We start from the raw sequence: 24,002 nt of genomic DNA, 5'->3' as shown, positions 1-24,002 counted from the left end.
GATAATTCTTGGGTTGTCGCCTCTGATGTTCATGCGGCCGATTTGGTTCGTGCCTTCCATGTGGCTCATCCTGATCGCCCTGGGGGTTTTCATGAGGGTTCGGTGACCCCTCCTTAAGGGGGGGGGGTACTGTTGTGAACTCTGTTTTCGGGCTCCCTCTTGTGGTCACTGGTGGTATGGTGTGACTTTTACTTTGGGCTCCCCCTGGTGGCTTTGTTTGTTATCCTGCTGGTCTCTGGCTATCAGCTGGTTCATTATCCTCTGGGAGGTTCCTATATAGCTCTGTTTTACTTCCTCTTGTTGCCGGCTGTCGATGTAATCAGTGCTACTCAGATTCCTTCTGACTACCTTGCTCCCAGTCCATCCAGGACAAAGCTAAGTTTTGTTTGCTCATTTTTTGATCAGCAGTGTTTATCATGTTTTCTTGTCCAGCTTGCTAAAATGTGATTTCCTCGCTTGCTGGATGCTCTAGTGGACTGAGTTTCTCCCCACACACCATTAGTTGGTGTGTGGGTTCTTGTAATCTCAGGATGGATATTTTGTAAGGGTTTTTTATTGATCGCATAGACCCCTGCTCTATTTTCTGCTTTCTAGTACTAGTGGGCCTCTTTTGCTGAATCTGATTTCATCCCTACGTATGTGCCTTCTTCTTACTTCACCGTTAATATTTGTTGGGGGCTTCTATATCTTTGGGGATTATTTCTCTGGAGGCAAGCGAGGTCTTTCTTTCTCTTTAGGGGTAGCTAGTTCCTCAGGCTGGCTCGAGACGTCTAGGAATTTTGTAGGCACGTTCACCGGCTACCTCTAGTTGTTTTGGATAGGTTCAGATTTGCGATCAGTCCAGTTACCATCTCCCTAGAGCTTGTCCTTAGTTTATTCACTTGCTGGTCTATTCGTGATCCTCAGCCACTAAGGATCATAACAGTCTGGACTTTGACTTGGCCATTCTAACACCTGGATACGTTTATTTGTGAACCATTCCATTGTACATTTTGCTTTATGTTTGGGATCATTGTCTTGTTGGAAGACAAATCTCCGTCCCAGTCTCAGGTCTTTTGCAGACTCCAACAGGTTTTCTTCAAGAATGGTCCTGTATTTGGCTCCATCCATCTTCCCATCAATTTTAACCATCTTCCCTGTCCCTGCTGAAGAAAAGCAGGCCCAAACCATGATGCTGATACCACCATGTTTGACAGTGGGGATGGTGTGTTCAGGGTGATGAGCTGTGTTGCCTTTACACCAGACATATCGTTTGGCATTGTTGCCAAAAAGTTCGATTTTGTTTTTTTCTGACGAGAGCACCTTCTTCCACATGTTTGGTGTGTCTCCCAGGTGGCTTGTTGCAAACTTTAAACAACACTTTTTATGGATATCTTTGAGAAATGGCTTTCTTCTTGCCACTCTTCCATAAAGGCCAGATTTGTGCAGTGTACGACTGATTGTTGTCCTATGGACAGAGTGTCCCACCTCAGCTATAGATCTCTGCAGTTCATCCAGAGTGATCATGGGCCTCTTGGCTGCATCTCTGATCAGTCTTCTCCTTATTTGAGATGAAAGTTTAGAGGGACGGCCGGGTCTTGGTAGATTTGCAGTGGTATGATACTCCTTCCATTTCAATATGATCGCTTGCACAGTGCTCCTTGGGATTTGGGATATTTAAAGTTTTGGAAATCATTTTGTATCCAAATCCGGCTTTAAACTTCTCCACAACAGTATCACGGACCTGTCTGTTGTGTTCCTTGGTCTTCATGACGCTCTCTGTGCTTCAAACAGAACTATCCCTGAGACTATCACAGAGCAGGTGCATTTAGGCCGGCCTCACACTAGCGAGTTTTACGGACGTATGAGCGCATAAACTACGTCCGTAAAATTCGCATTACACGCGGCCCAATGAATCTCTATGGCCCAGCTCCTATCTGCCGTATATTACGCATCCGTAATATACGGTCTTGTACGGCCGTAGAAAATCGCAGCATGCTGCGTTTGTCACCGTATTGCGCAAAAAAAATCACCAATGAAAGTCTATGGGGGCGAGAAAAATACGGATTCCACACGGACCAGCAGTGTGACTTGGGAGAAATACGCAGCGGTGTTAGTGAAAAGCCAGTAATTCAATTGCCGGCTTTTCATTTCTCCTTCACAAACCCGACATGATATGAGACATGGTTTACATACAGTAAACCATCTCATATCCCCCTTTTTTTTGCATATTCCACACTACTAATGTTAGTAGTGTGTATGTGCAAAATTTGGGCGCTGTAGCTGCTAAAATAAAGGGTTAAATGGCGGAAAAAATTGGCGTGGGCTCCCGCGCAATTTTCTCCGCCAGAGTGGTAAAGCCAGTGACTGAGGGCAGATATTAATAGCCTAGAGAGGGTCCATGGTTATTGGTCCCCCCTGGCTACAAACATCTGCCCCCAGCCACCCCAGAAAAGGCACATCTGGAAGATGCCCCTATTCTGGCACTTGGCCACTCTCTTCCCACTCCCGTGTAGCGGTGGGATATGGGGTAATGAAGGCTTAATGTCACCTTGCTATTGTAAGGTGACATTAAGCCAGATTAATAATGGAGAGGCGTCAATTATGTCACCTATCCATTATTAATCCAATTGTATGAAAGGGTTAAAACACACACACATTATTAAAAATTATTTTAATGAAATAAACACACAGGTTGTTTTAATATTTTATTGCTCTCTCAATCCACCTGAAGACCCTCGCTTGGCAAAATAATAAACCAACAATATACATACCTTCTGATGAACTGTCACGTCCCACAAAGTAAATCCATCTGAAGGGGTTAAATCAATTTACAGGCAGGAGCTGTGCTAAAGCACTCGCTCGTACCTGTAAACCCCGGGTGCTGAAAGGAAAGCTGGGTGATCTGTACTTACATTGAGTCGCAGTGAGGCGCCCTCTGCAGGATGAACTCACATGAACTCGAGCGTGGGAACTTTTCCAAGGCTGCAGTTCATGAGAACATCCAGCAGAGGGCACCTCACCGCGACTCAATGTAAGTACAGATCACCCAGCTTTCCTTTCAGCACCCGGGGTTTACAGGTATGAGCGAGGTATATCGCGCTGAATTAAATATAAATACAGAATATATATATATGTGTCTCAATGACATATATATATATATATATACTGTATATATTTTTTAACGAACATTTGAGCACATAAATCCATTAGTTGTCGGTTTTGCAAGCCTGCGAGAAAATATTGCAGTACGGATGCCATACGGATTACATACGGAGGATGCCATGCTCAAAATACACTGACACACCCTGACCACTATTTTGGGGACTTTTCTGCGTATTACGGCCGTAAAAAACGGATCGTATTTACATACACTGAGTGTGAGGCCGGCCTTATAGGGAGACTTGATTACACACAGATGGATTATATTTATCATTAGGCATTTAGGACAACATTGGATCATTCAGAGATCCACAATGAACTTCTGGAGTGAGTTTGCTGCACTGAAAGTAAAGGGGCCGAATAATATTGCACGTCCCACTTTTCAGTTTTTGAATTTCCCCAAAAATTTAAAATAACCAATAAATTTTGATCAACTTCACAATTGTGTTCCACATGTTGTTGATTCTTCACCAAATATTTACATTTGGTATCTTTATGTTTGAACCATGATATGTGGGAAAAGGTTGAAAAGTTCCAGGGAGCCGAATACTTTTGCAAGGCACTATATATATATATATATATATATATATATATATATATATATATATATATATATATATATATATATATATACACAGCATATATACTGTATACATACGGTGTTGGACTGGGGTGCTAAGGGCCCACCAGTAATAAAGACTTTGAGGGCCCCACTTTTCACCTCCATACAAATTTTACACTATTCTCGTTCACAAATTTACCTATGTCGCTATATAATAAATTGGGTAGTTTGGTTACTGAATGACGAGATGATGATTTTTTCTGTACAGAGTGAATCAAGTGGATTATGCCAAGTACTATCCATACAGTGGGGTTGGGGGCCCAGATCTGCACAGGGGCCCACCGGAGGATTCCCGTTACCCCATGGGCCAGTCCAAGTATATATATATATATATATATATATATATATATATATATATATATATATATACTGTATATATATATATGATGTGGATATATATATATATATATATATATATATATATATATATATATATATATATATGTTAGCCCAGCAGTCATGACAAGGTCTACCTTACTTTGATGGGACACTAAACCTAATATTCATCAAACATGCTTCTCCTGGGACTAAAGTCTATAAATTTAAAGGGCAGGTAGGATCCAGCACTAATTGCATATACGGTATATATTTCCCACTATAAACTATGCCTACCACCTTTGCTGTCTCTTTTACAGCAGTCTGCAAACCTGCATATAAGCCCTACTCCTTCTGCATAGCCCCAAAAATACCTTTTATGATCCCTCCACATGGTGCGGTCCGGTCCGATGAATGTCACTGGACTTTCTCAGCGCCTCCTCTATCCCTGCAATTGTTGTCCTCCTGCCCTACTACATGTGGATGACATATTCTACATCAACACAGCGGCCCCAATCGCACTCCTGTGCCGGCGTACATTGAGGGCAGAGCAAAGTCCTATAATGTAAAGGCACCGGCTTTACTTATGGGTCATTGGTGCTCTTTTGCCTCTCTCCGTGCATGCACATATAAGTATGTCATAGGGGGGAGCCAAAAAGATTTTTTGGGGGGTCTATGCTGCGGGGGTTGGGAGCTTACATACAAGATGCTATTGTGAAAGAGTCATTAAAGGTGGTGGCTGTAGTTTATATTGGAAAAAATGGTGAAAAATTCCTTTTAAAGGCAGAAACCGCTTAAGGCTGTGTTCACACACAGCGTTTTTGCTGCATTTTTTTCTACAGCCAAAACCTGCTCACTTGGCAGTAAAAATGCCTGTTTTATAGTATTTTTTTGCAGCATTTTTTGTGCGTGAATTACGTGTCTGCTTTGTCGACAGTTCATGTTTAATAAAGTTAAGTTTAATTACCAAAAAACGCAGCAGAAATACCGCATAAAACATTTGTTGCGTTTTACAGCATTTTTCACTTTCCATGGGTACAATTCAGTCAGGAAAAGAAAATGTACATGAGATTTCTGAAATCTCACAGCTATTGCTGGTACTGCAACAGCAGCTTTTCATTTTCATTAAAAAAAAGAAAAAAAAACTGCAAAAAAACGCAGTATGTGAACATAGACTAAGATGGCCAATGTAATTTGCTCTGCTCAAACCTCTGGCTGTTATTTAAAGAAAAACTCATTTGGAGAAATAACCAGTTTCAAGGAAAAAGGTCAGAGGACAATGTATCTGTAACAGGTGTCCGACATATCTTTAGCCGAAGGCCATGCAAGCTTGGAAAAATAGATTTAGAAACTTGTGGTTGGAATGTGAGAGATAGGAATGTATATTGTGTTCCTTCCTACCCCTGTTTGAGCATGCTTTAAGATAAAGATGATATATATATATATATATATATATATATATATATATATATACATATATATATATATATATATATATATATATATATATATACAGTATATACATACTATGCCCAAATTTCCAAGTGTCATGGTATTTGGTCAGGTTTTTCTATTTATTCTCCCACAAACCTTGGTGCAGGCCATGGTATACCCTTGTGTAGGCCATGGTGTACCCTTGTGTAGGCCATTGTGTAACCTTGTGTAGGCCATGGTGTACCCTTGTGTATCTCATGGTGTACCCTTTTTTAGGCCATGGTGTACCCTTGTGTAGGCCATGGTGTACCCTTGTGTAGGCCATGTGTACACTTGTGTCGTGCTTCTCTGCTGTCATCAGCTTATGTCTGACCAATCATCAACAAAAAATACTGATGTGGAAACAGAAATTGTTGCCACGTAGGCTCACATGGCAGTATGTTATTGCTGGTACCAACAATGGCAACATCCACATGCAAACACGATACCATTTTTGTCTCCCCTCTGCACCAATCCAGTGCAAAATTCCTAAAAATTCAGAGTAGTTGCATGCAGTTTTTGACCAGCAGGTGGCGCTCTTGTGCCTTTCTTAGCATGAGGCCAATGACTTAGGCTACGTTCACATTTGCGGCCAGCGCCGCAGCGTCGGGCGCCGCAGCGGCGCCGCATGCGTCATGCGCCCCTATATTTAACATGGGGGCGCATGGACATGCGGCGCACTTGCGTTTTGCGCCGCATGCGTCGCTGCGGCGCCCGCGTCGGGTCGCAGAGGACGCAGCAAGTTGCATTTTTGCTGCGTCCAAATTCAATGAAAAAAACGACGCATGCGGCGCAAAACGCAGCGTTGTGCATGCGTTTTGCTGCGTTTTTGTTTGCGTTGTGCGCTGCGGCGCCGACGCTGCGGCGCACAACGCAAATGTGAACGTAGCCTTAGCTGGATCTTGGATGCGCAGCTTGTGGGCTCATTCACATGGGCGATTTTTCGGACTGATTATTTGTATCAGAGTTTTGTCCGAGTGTCATCAGTTTTGGAGAGAAAAAATAAGTAAATCCACCTTCTCCGTTCTGATGGAACATACAGTATAAGCCTGCATCTGCTAAACAATAAAGAACTTGAAAACGAGTGAAATGATAAAAAAGTACTGTGATGTGTAAACACAGGGCTTTCGAAATTTAAAGGGTTATTTCTATTGATGAACGAACATGCTCGGATAAGGTGTTATCTCAGCATGCTCGGGTGCTGAAACAAGGTATTGATGAAAGCCGTATAGGTGAGTGGACGAGTTCAGGAGCTGCCGGTCACTTACATGTACGTCTAGTCCGTAAATCACTGACATTCTTTTTGTATGTTGCGCATACAGAAAACTAACGGACTGAAAATATTTTTGTATAAAAGTAACTTAGCTGCTTAGTAACTTAGTATCTGTTTCTTTTTACTGTAAAAGGCTGTATCATGTTTTTATAGCATATTTTTCTGAATAAAAGACCTGCTCTTTTGGCAGTAAAAATGTGTTCAAAGTGCAGGTTTTGCTGCATTTTTTTTTACAGCTTTTTTTGTGTGTTTTTGCTGCATTTTTACTGCTGTTTTGTGTTTTTTTTCCTGCAGATTTACTGCTTTGTGTGTGTTTTTGCTGCATTTTTACTGCTTTCTGTGTGTTTTTGCTGCATTTCACTGCTTTTTGTGTTTTGCTGCAGTTTTACTGTTTTTGTGCTTTTGCTACATTTTTACAGCTTTTTTGTCTTTTTGCTGCATTTTTACTGCTTTTTTGTGTTTTCCTGCATATTTACTGCTTTGTGTGTGTGTTTTTGCTACATCTTTACTGCTGTTTTGCATTTTTCCTGTATATTTACTGTTTTGTGTGTGCTTTGCTGCAATTTTACTGCGTTTGTGTTTTTGCTACATTTTTACTGCTTTTTCTGTTTTTGCTGCATTTTTACTGCTTTTTTTCTGTGTTTTTCCTGCTTTTTTTGTTTTCCTGCATATCTACTGCTTTGTGTATGTTTTTGTTGCGTTTTGACAGCTAGTTCTGTGTGTTTTTGCTGCATTTTTACTACTTTTTATCTGTTGTTCCTGCTTTTTTGTGTTTCTCCTGCATATTTACTGCTTTGTGTGTGCATTTGCTGCATTTTTACTGCTATTTTGTGTTTTTCCTGCATAGTTACTGCTTTTTTTGTGTGTTTTTGCTGCATTTTTACTGCTTTTTTTCTGTCTTTTTGCTGCTTTTTTTCTGTCTTTTTGCTGCATTTTTACTGCTTTTTGTGTGTGGATTACATGTTTGATTTGTGTAGGGTACATGTTTAATAAAGTTAGTTTTATTCATCAAAAACGCAGCAAAAAAAAAAAATGCTGTAAAAACTCAGCAAAATCTGTGATTCCTGAAATCTCACAACTCCTAGGCTGCCATCACACTAGCAGTATTTGGTCAGTATTTTACCTCAGTATTTGTAAGCCAAAACCAGGAGTGGAACAAATAGAGGAAAAGTATAAAGGTGCCTTCACACTGAGCGACTTTAGAACGATAACGATAGTGATCCGTGACGTTGCAGCGTCCTGGATAGCGATATCGTTGAGTGTGACACCCAGCAGCGATCTGGATCCTGCTGTGATATCGCTGGTCGGAGCTAGAAGTCCAGAACTTTATTTGGTCGTCAGATCGGCGTGTATCGTTGTGTTTGACAGCAAAAGCAACGATGCCAGCAATGTTTTACAATGGTAACCAGGGTAAATATTGGGTTACTAAGCGCAGGGTCGCGCTTAGTAACCCGATGTTTACCCTGGTTACCATTGTAAATGTAAAAAAAAAAAAAAAAACACTATATACTCACATTCCGGTGCCTGTCACGTCCCCCGGCGTCCGCTTCCCTGCGCTCCTCCTGCATCCTATGTCAGCGCCGGCCGGCCGTAAAGCAGGGCACAGCGGTGACGTCACCGCTCTGCTTTCCGGCGGTTACACAGGATGCAGGAGGAGTGCAGGGAAGCAGACGCCGGGGGACGTGACAAGCACCGGAATGTGAGTATGTGTTTTTTTTTTTTTACGTTTACGCTGGTAACCAGGGTAAACATCGGGTTACTTAGCGCGGCCCTGCGCTTAGTAACCCGATGTTTACCCTGGTTACCCGGGGACTTCGGCATCGTTGGTCGCTGGAGAGCGGTCTGTGTGACAGCTCTCCAGCGATCACACAGCGACGCTGCAGCGATCGGCATCGTTGTCTATATCGCTGCAGCGTCGCTTAATGTGACGGTACCTTAATAGAAACATGTCACCACTTCTGCATTTATCACCCACTCCTGGTTTTGGCTTACAAATACTGATGTAAAATACTGACCAAATACTGATCGTGTGACGGCAGCCTTACTGGCAAAATGCAAAAACACTGTATGTGAACATGGCCTAAAGCTATATGCACATGTGGAGTGTGTGCAGCAGAAACCATAGTGTTGAGTAAAATACGTATGTTTTTGATGCATTTTTTCTAGTATTTTTCCATCATTTTGTCTCACCTTTTTTACTGTCATCTGCCAGGCTTTATTTTTTCTCTCTCCCAGGGTGTCTTTTGATCTTTCAAATTGACTTGTATCGTAAAGCGCAGGCTGTGTTCCCATGATGAGTTTTTGATGTTGCAGATTTTCGGCCCCTATTAAGTAAATTAGGTTACTTATTTTTTACATGTATTTTATTGAGTTTTTGATACTGCGGTTTTTATCTCTTTTTTTTTGTGTCATGTTTTGAATAAAGCTTTTTTGTTTTTGATACTTCCAGAAATTTGATAAAACTTTGATTCAGTCATATGCCGATTATATGTTTTTTTTTATACGTTTCCACCTTGGAAACCCACTGAAAACACATGTGCGTTTTTACCTCAGGATTTGCGGGGAAAATCCTCACAGAAAACTCAGCTGCAGATCTGAAACACGCACCGTGGGCTCACGCTGAGTAAAAAAGCAGATTTCTATAAATCCCGTCCACTTTACTGGAATCGTAAAGCCACGTTCACACGGTCAGTTTTTGGTCAGTATTTTACCTCAGTATTTGTAAACCAAAACCAGGAGTGGAACAATCATAGGAAAAGTATAATAGAAACACGTCACCACTTCTGTATTCATCACCCACTCCTGGTTTTGGCTTACAAATACTGAGGTAAAATACTGACTAAATACTGAACATGTGAACGTGGCCTAAGACGCTGCGTTTTCACAATACGCAGCGTCACCAAAAACTAACTGTGAGAACATAGCTTTAAGAAGCGGAAAAAAACAAACAAAAAAGAGGGGTTTCCACTAGAAAACTAATTTTCAGTGCCTCAAAAAAAATCTGTGTGCACATGGGCTTACTGTGCTGTTATTATAAGACCCCTGTACAGCGCTGATAGTGAGGACATGACCTGAATACATGGTTTTAGGCCATGTATCTGACAGCCAGGGGACTGCTGCTGACAGCCAGGGGACTGCTGCTGACAAATACACGTCAGGTGCGGTGTCTGAGCGCTATAGCAGGGGCTGCCGCTGCTGGAGAGTGGGAAGAAGCTTGTCCCTCCGCGGCCTCCGTCTCTCCAGCTTCTTACATTGTTGCAGATACAGCTGTGTGGGAGAAGGAGGAGGAGAGCAGCGCTGTCCGCCCAGCACACAGGCACCGAGGAGGAGGAGGAGAGCTGGGAGCCGCCGGCCGGGGGAGCCCCGCATCTGTGCAGGTACCGGGGGGCTCTGCACCATTCTGTCTATGGGGGAGGGGGGCTCTCCGCTGCATTGTCCTGCCAGGCAATCCCTGCACATCACACATGCACATCACACATGCAGCAGCAGCAGGGGAGCAGCGCACCTCCATCCCTCCAGGATCCCATACACGTCCTCCTATGTCAGCCCCATTATAGCACTGCGGCAGATGCAGGTTACCCCCCTTCTTTACCCCTGGGTCTGGCACTGATGGGGTTAATAATGGCTGTCTGTAGTGATGACCCTATGGCAGTGCTGTAGGTTTTCATTCACCTGCCTGTCAGCCTTGTATGATTTAGCAGTGAGGAGATCTGGCTGATTTCTATTGTACCCCCCCCCCCCGGCACTGAGAGGGTTAATGCCCCTCTTCCTCATCACTTGCAATCAGTGGGGCCTTTCTCGCTTTTCTTCTGTGTAATCATTGACTGTCCAGGCAGCCTGTGCGCTGAATGTGTTAATCATTATCTATCCCATATTTTTTTAATCTAATCACAGGGTCTCCCAAACCCCTGCTGGATGGGGGGAGGGGGTGTGATTCTCCTTGTATCAGCAGCATCCTCTCCTCCTTTGTCTCTTCTTCCTCCAGAGATGTTACATTCTGGCTTATTGTTGTCAGGAATAAGATGATGTTGTTATTTGGTGTCACCTGTGACTTCTGCTCCTGGAAGGGTTAATCCGGAGCCCACCAGTCTGTGCAGGATAAAGAGATGGTTAACCCCTTCAGAACAAGTGTTTTGCAAGCCTTTTAGCTTCAAGATGTGTGTTCCCTGATTGGTTCTTCTTCAATAGGAGTTTCAGCCCCAACCCCTGCTGCATCGCAAATTGTGATGACCAGGCAAACTTTCCATCACTTGAAAAGCAGCTAAGGGTCTGGTACCTACCGTGGGGGGTTGGGTCTGGTACCTACCCGGGGGGGGGGGGGGGGGGTCTGGTACCTACCCCTCCAGACAATGCAATGCTAGGAGGGATAGCTAACACTAAAGAAAACAGAGAGGATTCAAAAGTATCTAGATAAGCTTGAACCATGGGCAGAGACTAATAGAATGGTATTTAATAAAGAAAAATCCAAGATTCTACTTCTGGTCAAGAAAAACGAAAATTGCATCTACAGAATCGGAGGAATAGAACTAAGCAACAGCACGTGTGAAACAGACCTAGGTATACTAATAGATCACAGGCTGCACATGAGTCAACAGTGTGATGCAGCAGCACAAATGGCAAACACAATTCTAGGATGTATTAAGAGAAGCATAGAGTCTAGATCACATGAACTAATTATCCCCCTCTACCCCTCCTCCTTGGTCAGGCCTCATCTGGAATACTGTGTCCAGTTCTGGGCACATTTAAAAAAAAAAAAGACATTGAAAGACTGGAGCAAATTCAGAGAAGAGCTTCCAGGATGGAGAGCAGACAGCAAAGTATGTCCTACGAGAAACGATTAAAGGATATGGGAATGCTTAGCTTGGAAAAAAGAAGGATGAGAGGAGACTTAATAGCTGTCTACAAATATCTGAAGGGCTTTCATAGTGTAGAGGGGTCATCAATATTCTCATTTGCACATGGAAAGTTGAGAAGCAATGGAATAAAACTGAAATGGACAAGATACAGATTAAATATTAGAAAAAAACTCTTTGACATTGGGGGTGATCAATGAGTGGAACAGGCGGCCACGAGAGGTGGTGAGTTCTCCTTCAATAGAAGTCTTCAGAGGCTGGACAGAGTTCTGTCTGAGATGGGTTAGTGAATCCTGCATTGAGCAGGGGATAGGACACAATGACCCTGGAGGTCCCTTCCAACTCTAACATTCCATGATTCTACCGTGGGTCTCGTTTATTGTCATTGATGCTCCTATGTATTGCAGTAGCACCATACAGATACCGTTTATTTCTATTGTATGGCAGATGTCTCCATGGTTACAGACTACAAACAAACTGCATAGTCTGATCATGCACTCATGTCTAGGGGCCCAGATTTATGAAGACTGGCATTGTTCTCACTGGTCTTGATGCAGGGGTTGCACTGGAGTCAGATGCAACTAATTCATTAAGAGGAGCACAGTTCTTAATTAATCGGGCTCCTCGCCACAAATCCTACTCCAGTCAGTGACTGGAGTAAGATTTGTGGCATTAGGTACGCCACAGCTGGTCATGAATTGGATGAGCAGTGTTGCGTCTCGACCCCTTTTCAACAATTTTGGCAGAGCTGGGCATTAAAAAAAAAAAAACAGTTGCAAGATTTTTGCACAGCCTGCAGGTGCCCCAAATGTTTGTAACTTGGCAAAATGCTTAAGTGAAAACACTTTGATGAATTGAGACTATTTTCTATTTAATATTAGAAGATGGGGGGGAGTGACGGCCCCCATACACATCGTTCAGCTGCTGACGATCTCCACTGACTTCTCCATGCACAGTAATTCTTGGCCCGTGCCTGTGTGTGTTCAGCCATTTTTGTTTTCTTTTTCAGATGGAAGATGCTTCAGGAAAATCTCTCCCTTTTACTGGCGTTTTGTAAATCTGAAGCGTCTTCTTCTGAATGCTTTTTTTTTATATTTATTTATTTATTTTTTACTGATCTTTTTGGAGTTTTTCCAGAATTTTTATGGTGTCTTGAAGAAACTTAAGTTCTCTTTTTAAGGGCTTTTATGCCTTCCCATTACCTTGTATTACAGTATAGAACATCTTCAGATTTGAAGCCCCCTGAAGAACGGTGGAGGGTCACTTCTTTTAACCGCTTTGTATCTTTGGAAACCTGAAGTGGTTAAGACACTCAAGCCTAAACGTATGAAAGGCGGGTCGCTTTTACGTAGAGATGAATGCGTTCATTCGTTTCAGCTTTTAGTTAGGGCTTTTTCAGGTGGCATTCGGAGCGGCTCCACTCCAAACCCTTCCTAAAAGAAACCTTGTAGTATGAACATGCCCTAAAACCTGCTGCCAGAATAATCAGGCAGCGGCTTAACTCTGCACCAAACAAAGGGATTGGCCGATTATTCCACCAGCTGGAACCTTCTCCCCCCCCCCCCCCCAACATTATCAATTGGGGAGGGTCTTGAGATGAGCCCCCATACACATCAGACCCATACCGGCAGGTTCGGCTGACTTTAGTCTCCTCTTTATGGCCTTAAGGTACCTTCACACTAAGCGACTTTGCAGCGAGAACGGCGACGATCCGTGACGTTGCAGCGTCCTGGATAGCGATCTCGTTGTGTTTGACACGCAGCAGCGATCTGGATCCCGCTGTGATATCGCTGGTCGGAGCTAGAAGGCCAGAACTTTATTTCGTCGCTGATCACCCACTGTCCATCGCTGGATCGGCGTGTGTGACGCCGATCCAGCGATGTGTTCACTTGTAACCAGGGTAAATATCGGGTTACTAAGCGCAGGGCCGCGCTTAGTAACCCGATATTTACCCTGGTTACCATTGTAAAAGTAAAAAAAAAAAACAGTACATACTCACATTCTGATGTCTGTCACGTCCCCCGGCGTCCACAGGGTTACGCGCTGCTGCTCAGAGCTTCCTGCACTGACTGTGTCAGCGCCGGCCGTAAAGCAGAGCACAGCGGTGACGTCACCGCTGTGCTCTGCTTTACTGCCGGCGCTGACACAGTCAGTGCAGGAAGCTCTGAGCAGCAGCGCGTAACCCTGTGGACGCCGGGGGACGTGACAGACATCAGAATGTGAGTATGTACTGTTTTTTTTGTTTGTTTGTTTTTTTTTTACTTTTACAATGGTAACCAGGGTAAATATCGGGTTACTAAGCGCGGCCCTGCACTTAGTAACCCGATGTTTACCCTGGTTACCCGGGTGCTGCAGGGGGACTTTGGCATCGTTGAAGACAGTTTCAACGATGCCGCAGTCGTTCCCCTGATCGTTGGTCGCTGGAGAGAGCTGTCTGTGTGATCGTTGGTAAATCGTTTAGTGTAACGGTACCTTTACACTCCTGGATTAGAATACTTAGATGAACTTAGTGAAAAGTCTCCTAGTTTTTCTTCTCCTATGCAATATGTGTTTTTTTTGGCCAGTTCTCCTTTAAAAGAGCCCTCTTCCAGTGCTGTGTTTTGTTAGGGCTCCAACACTTTGTACAATTTCCCCTGTACAGATCAGGTTGCGTTCTTTTCTTTAATAATCAAAGAGCTGTTTTCCACCCATCACTCAGTACAGGACATCACCTCCTGCAGCCATCACCCTGCCCCCATCCTGGAAATTAGGATGAATCTGTCCGCTATTCCTTCAGGAACAATAGTTGTCGTATTTGTGCAAAGTGTCAGACTGTCTGAATTTCCCAATTTTGGGCCGTTCTCACAGGTGACCGGCGTCTGTGTTCTGTCCCGCTCTCTGACTGTGTAATCCGTATTCATTTGCCTATAATAATTTTTAAGTTGTCACTTGTTCCATTTTTTTTCTCTAAGAATTAGGAATTGCGATAATTAAGTTGGCTTTGTATCTGTTACTTCTAATTCTGAACCTGAAAGGGGTTAAAACTTTCTTTAAAAAAAAATAAATATATATATATATATATATATATATATATATATATATATATATATATATATATATATATATATATATATATATATATATATATGTCTTCTCAATATTCCCTTTTATATTAGCCACTGGACAAGGGTTACGTAGCAAGTAATGTCCATCTCCACAAGTGCACTATATGGCTACGGAAATAATAATAATCTTTATTTATATAGCGCCAACATATTCCGCAGCGCTTTACAGTTTAACAGTTTCAAACACAGCAGTCATGGGTAACAATGTTAACAATACAGTAATAAAGCAAAATAAGACAAAATAAGACGACCCTGCTCGTGAGAGCTTACAATCTACAATGAGGTGGGGAGATACAAAGTTCAGGTGTGTATTTACAATGATGTATTTACAATGATGGTCCAGCCATCTTCAGGGAGTGGGGGGTAGATGGAGATAGTGAATGGGCTACACACACACACAAACATAAAATGAATTTGATTAGGGAACGTGATAGGCCGCTCTGAACAAATGAGTTTTGAGGTAGCGCCTAAAACTATGCAACTTGTGTATGGTCCTAATATCTTGGGGTAGCGCATTCCAGAGGATTGGCGCAGCACGGGAGAAGTCTTGGAGTTGGGAGTGGGAGGTACGGATTAGTGCAGAGGTTAGTCGAAAGTCGTTTGCAGAGCGCAGTGGTCGGCTAGGCCGATAGACAGAAATGAGGGAGGAGATGTAAGGGGGTGCCGCACTGTGGAGAGCTTTGCGGGTGAGAACAAGTACTTTGAATTGTATCCTGTAATGAATGGGCAGCCAGTGTAACGACTGGCGAAGAGCGGACACGTCCGAGTAATGATTAGCCAGATGGACAACCCTTGCTGCCGCATTAAGGATAGACTGGAGAGGGGAAAGTCGCGTGAGGGGGAGGCCAATTAATAGAGCGTTACAGTAATCCAGGCGGGAGTGGATCAGGGCGACAGTGAGAGTTTTTGTTGTCTCCATGGTGAGAAAAGGGCGGATTCTAGAGATGTTCTTTAGGTGTAAGCGGCACGAGCGGGCAAGAGATTGTATGTGGGAGGTGAAGGAGAGATCAGAGTCAAACATAACACCCAGACAGCGTGCCTGCTGCCGGGGTGTTATTATGGTGCCACCCACGGAGAGGGAAATGTCAGATTTAGGGAGGTTAGTAGAAGGCGGGAGCAGAAGAAGTTCAGTTTTGGAGAGGTTGAGTTTCAGATAGAGAGCGGACATGTCAGAGACTGCGGACAGACAGTCAGTGGCGTTCTGTAGTACAGCGGGGGTAAGGTCAGGGGATGACGTGTATAGTTGTGTGTCATCAGCATAAAGATGGTACTGAAAGCCAAATCTGCTGATGGTCTGTTTAATTGGGGCCGTGTAGAGGGAGAAGAGAAGGGGGCCAAGGACTGAGCCCTGAGGTACCCCGACAGTGAGAGGAAGAGGAGATGAAGTGGAGCCAGAGAACAGAACACTGAAGGAGCGGTCAGAAAGGTAGGAGGAGAACCAGGAGAGAGCAGTGTCCTTAATGCCTAGAGACTGGAGCCTAGAGAGTAGGAGAGGGTGGTCAACAGTGTCGAAAGCTGCAGAAAGATCGAGAAGAATGAGCAGAGAGTGGTCACCGTTACATTTTGCTGTCAGAAGGTCATTGGTCACCTTGATGAGTGCAGTTTCTGTCGAATGTAGGGGGCGGAACCCGGACTGTGAAGGGTCTAGGAGGGAATGAGTGGAGAGGTAACGGGTAAGGCGGGAGTAGACTAGGCGCTCCAGGAGTTTTGAGATGAAGGGGAGATTGGAGACCGGTCTGTAGTTGTTTGTGCATGATGGGTCAAGGGTGGGGTTTTTTTAGTAATGGAGTAATGATAGAGTGTTTGAAGGAAGAGGGGAAAATGCTAGAGGAGAGGGAGAGATTAAAGATTGTAGTTAGGTGAGTAGTGACGACTGTAGAGAGAGACTGGAGGAGATGTGAGGGAATGGGGTCGGTGGTGCATGTAGTCGGACGAGAACAGGAGCTTGGAGACATCTTCTTCTGTGATGGGATCGAATGTGGAGAGTGAGCCAGGGGAGATGCAGGGAGGAATGGGAGTCATTGCACTTGGTGTCTGGGAGCGGATTTCCTGACGGATATTGTCTATTTTCTCTATAAAGTGGGAGGCCAGGTCATCAGCACAAATGTCTGTGATAGGGTCTTGTGCTTTTGGCCTGAGGAGGGAGTGAAAGGTGTTAAAAAGTTTCTTGGGGTTGCTGGATAGTGAGGAGATCAGGGTGGTGTAGTAGGACTGTTTGGCGAGGTGAAGGGCAGAGTTATAGGTCCTTAACATAAATTTGAAGTGTACAAAGTCTTCTGGGGTGCAAGTTTTCCTCCATAAGTGTTCAGCACTCCTAGAGCATCGCTGGAGAAATCGGGTTTGCGATGTGAGCCAGGGCTGTTTCACTCTGTGTTTGGAGGGTGAGGGGCGCTACTTGGTCCAGGCTGCTTCTAAGAGTGTCATTGTAGTGATGTACAGCCAGATCAGGACAGGAAAAAAAAAGATTGGGGACAACGATGAGTGTAGGGAGTCTGAAAGTATATGAGGGTTAATGGCTTGTAGATTTCTGAATGTGTGGTAGGTAGGAGAGTGCTGGGGTGGGCGAGGAATTGTGAGGGTGAAGGAGAGAATGTTGTGGTCAGAGAGGGGAAGTGGTGAGTTATCTAGGTAAGAGATTGAACAGAGCTGGACAAAGACCAGGTCCAGGGTGTTACCGTCTTTGTGTGTTTCAGAGGTTGAGAGCTGTGAGAGGCCTAGGGAAGTGGTTAGTGATAGAAGCTGGGATGCAGATGTGGAAGTGGGGCTGTTAATAGGGATGTTGAAGTCTCCCAGGATAAGGGTTGGTAGTTCTGAGGACATGAAGTGCGGCAGCCAGGCTGAGAAGTGGTCAAGGAAGTGGGTGGGTGAGCCTGGGGGCCGGTATATGACCGCTACTCTGAGGGAGAGGGGACGGAAGAGCCTGATGGTGTGGACCTTGGGGTATGGGAGAATTGTAAGCCACCATGGGAAATGGCAGCAGGGGAGACAGTGTCAGAGTCCTGGATCCAGGTTTCAGTGAGGGCCAACAGATTCAGAGAGTTGTTCACAAAGTAGTTGTGCAGGAAAGGAAGCTTGTTACATACAGACCGTGGATTCCAAAGGGCACAATTGAAAGGGAGAGATGAGGGAGTGCAAGTAATATTAATAAGGTTAGTATCGTTTTGATATGAGGTAGGGTAGCGGTTGTGGTTGCTAATATACAAATGGTGACATAAATTTATACCTTCGTAGCCATTGACAAGTGGCTGAATATTCCATTATTTTGTACCTTGGCTTCAATTAACAAAACCCCCCCAAAAAAATCTTTTTTGGCAAGTAGGTGATTGTTTAAAAAAATCCTACCCCCCCCCCCAAAAAAAAAAAAAAAAGAAGTAAAATTCCTCAAAATCTTAGGGTTGAACTCGTTACTACTTGTAACCGCTCCAGAAAGCACAACATATGCGCAGCAATATGCTTTGACTTTGCTGTGCGTTCTGTTCATGTTATGGGTTTTTTTCATGTGGATTCCAAGCGTCTGAAAAAGACACCATGTACATATCCTCATGTGGATTTTTGCGCCTCATCGGCTAAAAAATCCACAAAACTCAATGTGAACGTTCTCTAAAGCCTCACTCATACGTCCATGTTTAAACATGTGAAAAAATGGTACCGGGTCATCGCGGCTTTGGATCAGTGTGTCATTGCGTGTCCATTTTTACCATCAGTGTTTTTCCAGTATGGAGAAATAAATGACAACTCTTCTCCTATACTTTGCAATGTTAAAACCAGGCAGCACACTGATACCATGTGCTGGAAGTGTTTGTCACGGCTCCATAGACTTGTATTGGCCCTTGTCAGAAAAATGCGGACATTAATGGAATAATTGGTATGTGTGGTATCCTCGGGGAAGAGAGAGGAATCAGATACCACGCGTGCTGAAGAAATTGACATGTAAAGGAGGCCGAAGAATATGTGCAGAACAGGTTTTATGCAAAATTTAAAAAGAAAATAAATAACTTTTCCCATACATTCCTTATTGCCAGCAGCAGGAAATCTGCCACTATAACCACTTTAAATTACATAAGTGTTTTTGGTTGCAGATTTAGTTGAAATATAGCAGATTTGCCGCTGATTTTGAACTTGTGATTCAATACTGCTCATGTCGTGTCTCCCCCTTTGATGTGGGCTCCGGCGGTGAGCCCACATCAAAGTCGCGACATGTCAGCTGTTTTGTACAGCTGACATGTGCGCACAATAGCGGCGGGTGAAATCGCGACTCACCCGCCGCTATTAACCTGTTAAATGCCGCTGTCAAACTCTGACAGCGGCATTTAACAACCGCTTCCGGCTGCGCAGCCGGAAATGAGCGCATCGCCGACCCTCGTCACATGATCGGGGGTCGGCAATGCATCAGGATGGTAACCATAGAGGTCTTTGAGACCACCCTGTGGTCGGCGCTCATAGCAAGCCTGCATTTCAGCTACATAGCAGCGATCTGATGATCGCTGCTATGTAGCGGAGCTGATCGAGGTGTGCCAGCTTCTAGCCTCCCATGGAGGCTATTGAAGCATGGCAAAAGTTTAAAAAAATGGTTTTAAAAATATGAAAAAAATAAAAAAAAATAAAAGTTTAAATCACCCCCCTTTCTCCCCATCCAAAATAGAATGATGAAAAAAAAAAATCAAACATACACATATTTCGTATCGCCGCGTTGAGAATCGCCCGATCTATCAATAAAAAAAAAAACATTAACCTTATCGCTAAACAGCGTAGCAAGAAAAAAATTTCAAACGCCAGAATTACGTTTTTTTGGTCGCCGCGACATTGCATTAAAATGCAATAACGGGCGATCAAAAGTACGTATCTGCACAAACATGGTATCATTAAAAACATCAGCTTGGCACGCAAAAAATAAGCCCTCATCCGACCCCAGATCACGAAAAATAGAGACGCTACGAGTATCGGAAAATGGCGGGTTTTTTTTGTTTGTTTTTAAAGCAAAGTTTAGATTTTTTTTTTCACTACTTAGATAAAAAAATAACCTAGACATGTTTGGTGTCTATGAACTCGTAATGACCTGGAGAATCATAATATCAGGTCAGTTTTAGCATTTAGTGAACCTAGCAAAAAAGCCAAACAAAAAAACAAGTGTGGGACTGCACTTTTTTTGCAATTTCACCACACTTGGAATTTTTTTCCCGTTTTCTAGTACAAGACCTGGTAAAACCAATGGTGTCGTTCAAAAGTACAACTCGTCCCGCAAAAAATAAGCCCTCACATGGCCATATTGACGGAAAAATTAAAAAGTTATGGCTCTGGGAAGGAGGGGAGCGAAACATGAAAACCCAAAAACGAAAAAGGGCCGCGGCGTGAAGGGGTTAACTTCCCACAACATGTAAATAAGATTTCTTAAAATCACATCCACTTTCCTGTTACTGTGACACACAGCAGATTTTCCACGCTCAAATGTGAAGCAGAAAACCTCATCCTATTCGTATTGTGGGAACAGACACTCAGAAGCTGAAGTTTCTTTAAGGGCTGACCCACACGTCCAGATAATTCCGGTACCGGAATAAATCGGTACCGGAGTTATCCGTGTCCGTGTGCCTGGGAACTCACGGAGGCCATACGTGCGGTACACGTGTGCCGCCCGTATGGCGAGTGGGTACCACACGGAGCGTGTGGTACCCACTCTGCATGGTGCTGAAGCTGCGATTCATATGTTCCCTGTAGCAACGTTTGCTGCAGGGAAAATATGAAGAATAGTGTTTAAAATAAAGATCCATGTGTCCGCCGCCCCCCCACCCCCTGTGCGCCCCCCCCGCTGGTCAGAAAATACTCACCCGGATCCCCCGTCGGCAGTCGCTCCTTCCTGGTCTGGCCGCGGCTTACTGTATGCGGTCACGTGGGGCCGCTCATTTACACTCATGAATAGGCGGCTCCGCCCCTATTGGAGGTGGAGCCACATATTCATGAGTGTAATCGGCCGCATACAGTAGAGAAGCCGCGGCCAGACCAGGAAGGAGCGACTGCCGACGGGGGATCCGGGTGAGTATTTGCTGACCAGCGGGGGGGCGCACAGGGGGTGGGGGGGCGGCGGACACATGGATCTTTATTTTAAACACTATTCTTCATATTTTCTCTGCAGCAAACGGTGCTACAGGGAAGATATGAATGGCGGCTTCAGCACCATGTGGGGGGGACAGCGCTTACTGTAGCGCTGTCTCCGGCACGCCACACGGACCCCAGACGGAGAATGTCCGTGTGAGGTCCGTGTTTTACACGGACCCATTGACTCTATTGGGTCCGTGTAATCCGTGCGCTCCCACGAACACTGACATGTCTCCGTGTTTGGCACACGGAGACACGGTCCGCACAAAATCAATGACATCTGAACAGATGCATTGATTTTTATGGGTCTACGTGTGTCAGTGTCTCCGGTACGGGAGGAAACTGTCACCTCACGTACCGGAGCCACTGACGTGTGAAACCGGCCTAAGGCTGGAAGGGATTTCCCAGGGTCTTTGAAAACACCAGTTTAATCTACAAAAACCTTGGTTTTTAATTCCCTTTCCCATGCCTACTGTTCCAGTGGTTTTGTTTTGCTTTGTGTTTTATAATATTTGGCCTTTTTGTTAGAAAGAAAAATATTTTATTTTCATTTTTCATCTTTAAACAAATAAAAACCTGAATCTACGGTTAGTTTTACTCTTGTCTGATGGTTATAACCTGATGCCCTAATTCCGGTCACTACTTTAGGACTAAATATATTTTTTTGACAAAGCAGAAAGTAGTTACATTTATTTATTTTTTTTTAATGTTATTTATTTTATACTTTTATGCGGTGATTTACAACCCTATTGCTTTTAAAGCTAGTGATGGGAACGTCCCACCCTGATAAGTGACCCCAATTATTACAATACAAGGCAATTATGCCGGGTCCAAGTAAAATATACATTTACCCCTCCCCATTTATTTTACATATGTGAAAATACTGGAAGAATTGACATGCTTCAAATTTGGGGGGGTTATGAGTATTCAGAAATGTAATTTTATTTTACTGGTATGGTAAAACAATGCCTATTTTTGTTTTTAAATTCCCTGAAGCTAAAACGCCTTGTGTGAACATAGCCTTAAGGTGTCTCTTCTCCTTTGGTGCACTTTCTCGAACTTCTGACTAAGGACACATTTACATCACTCTTTTGGGAATTTTCCAGTATTCTTTTTATTAAAAGTTGTCTATATTAAAACTTCAGTTTTCCTGTAAGGCAGGTATTTGGCCACACACAAGCTGGGTGTTCCTGTTGTGTCTTGTGGCAGGGAGTTCACCTTGAGTTATTCCTAGCACTAGAAATGTGTTTTGTTCCTGTGCATTTTTGTGTGTGTGGTTTGCCCTGTGTAGATCTATTCTTGACATTTGAAACCTCACCCATAATAGGAGCGATGATCCTTTTGACAATTCTCGTTTCTTAAAAAGGCATTTACAGGATCAAGTCTAATAAGGGTACGTCAGCGTCCACAACCCGTGGCCCTCCAGGTGTTCTAATACTGCAGCTCTCAGCATGCCCGCACAATCTGCATCCTCTCTTCTACTCCACGGCTATGCTACAGAAAATTCAGACTTCAGAGCTGAAATCTCCTGTCGTTCCTTGCTGGCTCAGGGCTGCACGGATGCTCTAGTGATTAGTTTCTTCTTTATACCAGGCGTTTAACACTATACTCCCTCCTACAATTTGACAAAAGTCCCGTACAATTCGTTGTAGATTCTTTTTCAGTAACAATGAATGCAGCTCTGGAGTGTAAAGCGGGATGCATTTTATTTATGGAGTGACTAGTGTTTTTAGCAAAGTGCTTGTAAAAACAAGCAATTACCTTTTTATATAAAAAACAAAACAATAATTTGGTGATATTTAATTTTGTTTACTCTTCATTGCCAACCACTGCTGCGGCTTCAGTGGTAGCAGGTCTCCAAGGCAAGCAACTCAGTGCTTACAAGCTCTCTTCCTATTGAGCTTGCGAGCACTGCTCAGAAGCTGTCTGGATTGATGGAACCAGTCATCTTCAGTGCCTCTGCACTCCTCCAATGCCGCCTCTGCTTGTAGCATGGGAGAAATCCTTAGTTTAGGCTAGCGGAGCCACCATGACTCTGTTCCTACCTGTCCATTGACCAATCCAGAGTGTACTACCCCCTAACAAGCAGGAAACTGGGAGGAAGAGGAGAGGTGTGCTCCTGACACCCACAGAAACTCAAATTTGTGTTGTATTCTCATAATATAAAAAATTCCACAATTGGAGCTGCATTAGGCTTAAATTGTAAAAGGGTGCAATATGAAGACTCCTCCAGGACCCCAGTTGAGTCACTCCAGCATCCTCCATCTCAGTATCCCAGACCGGACCATGCTTTTATGATTTACAACAGAGCACTAATTACTGTATGCTCCTCTTAGTAAATACTACACATCCATGTCTAAGGCAGTGGTACATAAGTAACATACCATAATTCCCGGCAGCTGTCGGATCCCGTCCACATAGTTTCCCTGACTGATAAAAGGCTTTGATCTTGCGTTTACATACAATAATGAGGACAATTTGTGGTATTTATGGTTTTTCGCAAATTGCTTTGTCAGATGTCTAAAGACAATTGCTGACGATGTAAATGATGTCACCCCATTATAACTGATGGCATTTAGTTGCTGTTGGTAAAACCGTGTGTGTATAATATGTGTGTGTGTGTGTATATATATATATATATATATATATATATATAATATTATACCCACTCCTATGTGTATATGATGGTACATTATACCTATAATGAAAAGTACTACCGTTTTTAGGCAGAATTCTCTCATAAATTACGGTGCAGCCTGTGGCTCACTATTAGGCTGGCATCACACTAGCAGTATTTGGTCAGTATTTTACATCAGTATTTGTAAGCCAAAACCAGGAGTGGGTGATAAATGCAGAAGTGGTGACGTCTTTCTATTATACTTTTCCTCTATTTGTTCCACTCCTGGTTTTGGCTTATAAATACTGATGAAAAAATACTGACCAAATACTGCTAGTGTGACGCCAGCCTTAGTGTTTCTGCCTTCCAAACTACACAGGCTGAGTTTTAATCCCAGCAGGGATGAACTACAAGCGATTGAACATTTAAGTCTATATAGAGGCATCTACAGAGCACATTTAGATAAGTGCACCTGCACTTAGGGCTGTGGCGTCAGTAAGCCAAACCTCCAACT

The 24,002-nt window shown here is 43.7% G+C and overlaps 1 protein-coding gene across 1 annotated transcript in view; it reads left to right on the top strand.

Moving 5' to 3' along the window:
* The first annotated feature begins 9,946 nt into the window (after positions 1-9,946).
* LOC143764590 (uncharacterized) overlaps positions 9,947-24,002 on the top strand; it is a 102,809-nt gene continuing 88,753 nt past the window's right edge. The window contains exon 1 of the mRNA XM_077250300.1: positions 9,947-10,201. The gene's annotated coding sequence lies outside the window, so the exon portion shown is untranslated. The remainder of the gene's footprint in view (positions 10,202-24,002) is intronic.

The sequence above is a fragment of the Ranitomeya variabilis genome, chromosome 4, assembly GCF_051348905.1.
Source record: "Ranitomeya variabilis isolate aRanVar5 chromosome 4, aRanVar5.hap1, whole genome shotgun sequence".
NCBI lineage: Eukaryota > Metazoa > Chordata > Amphibia > Anura > Dendrobatidae > Ranitomeya > Ranitomeya variabilis.
This window is presented reverse-complemented; position numbering and strand designations above follow the sequence as displayed.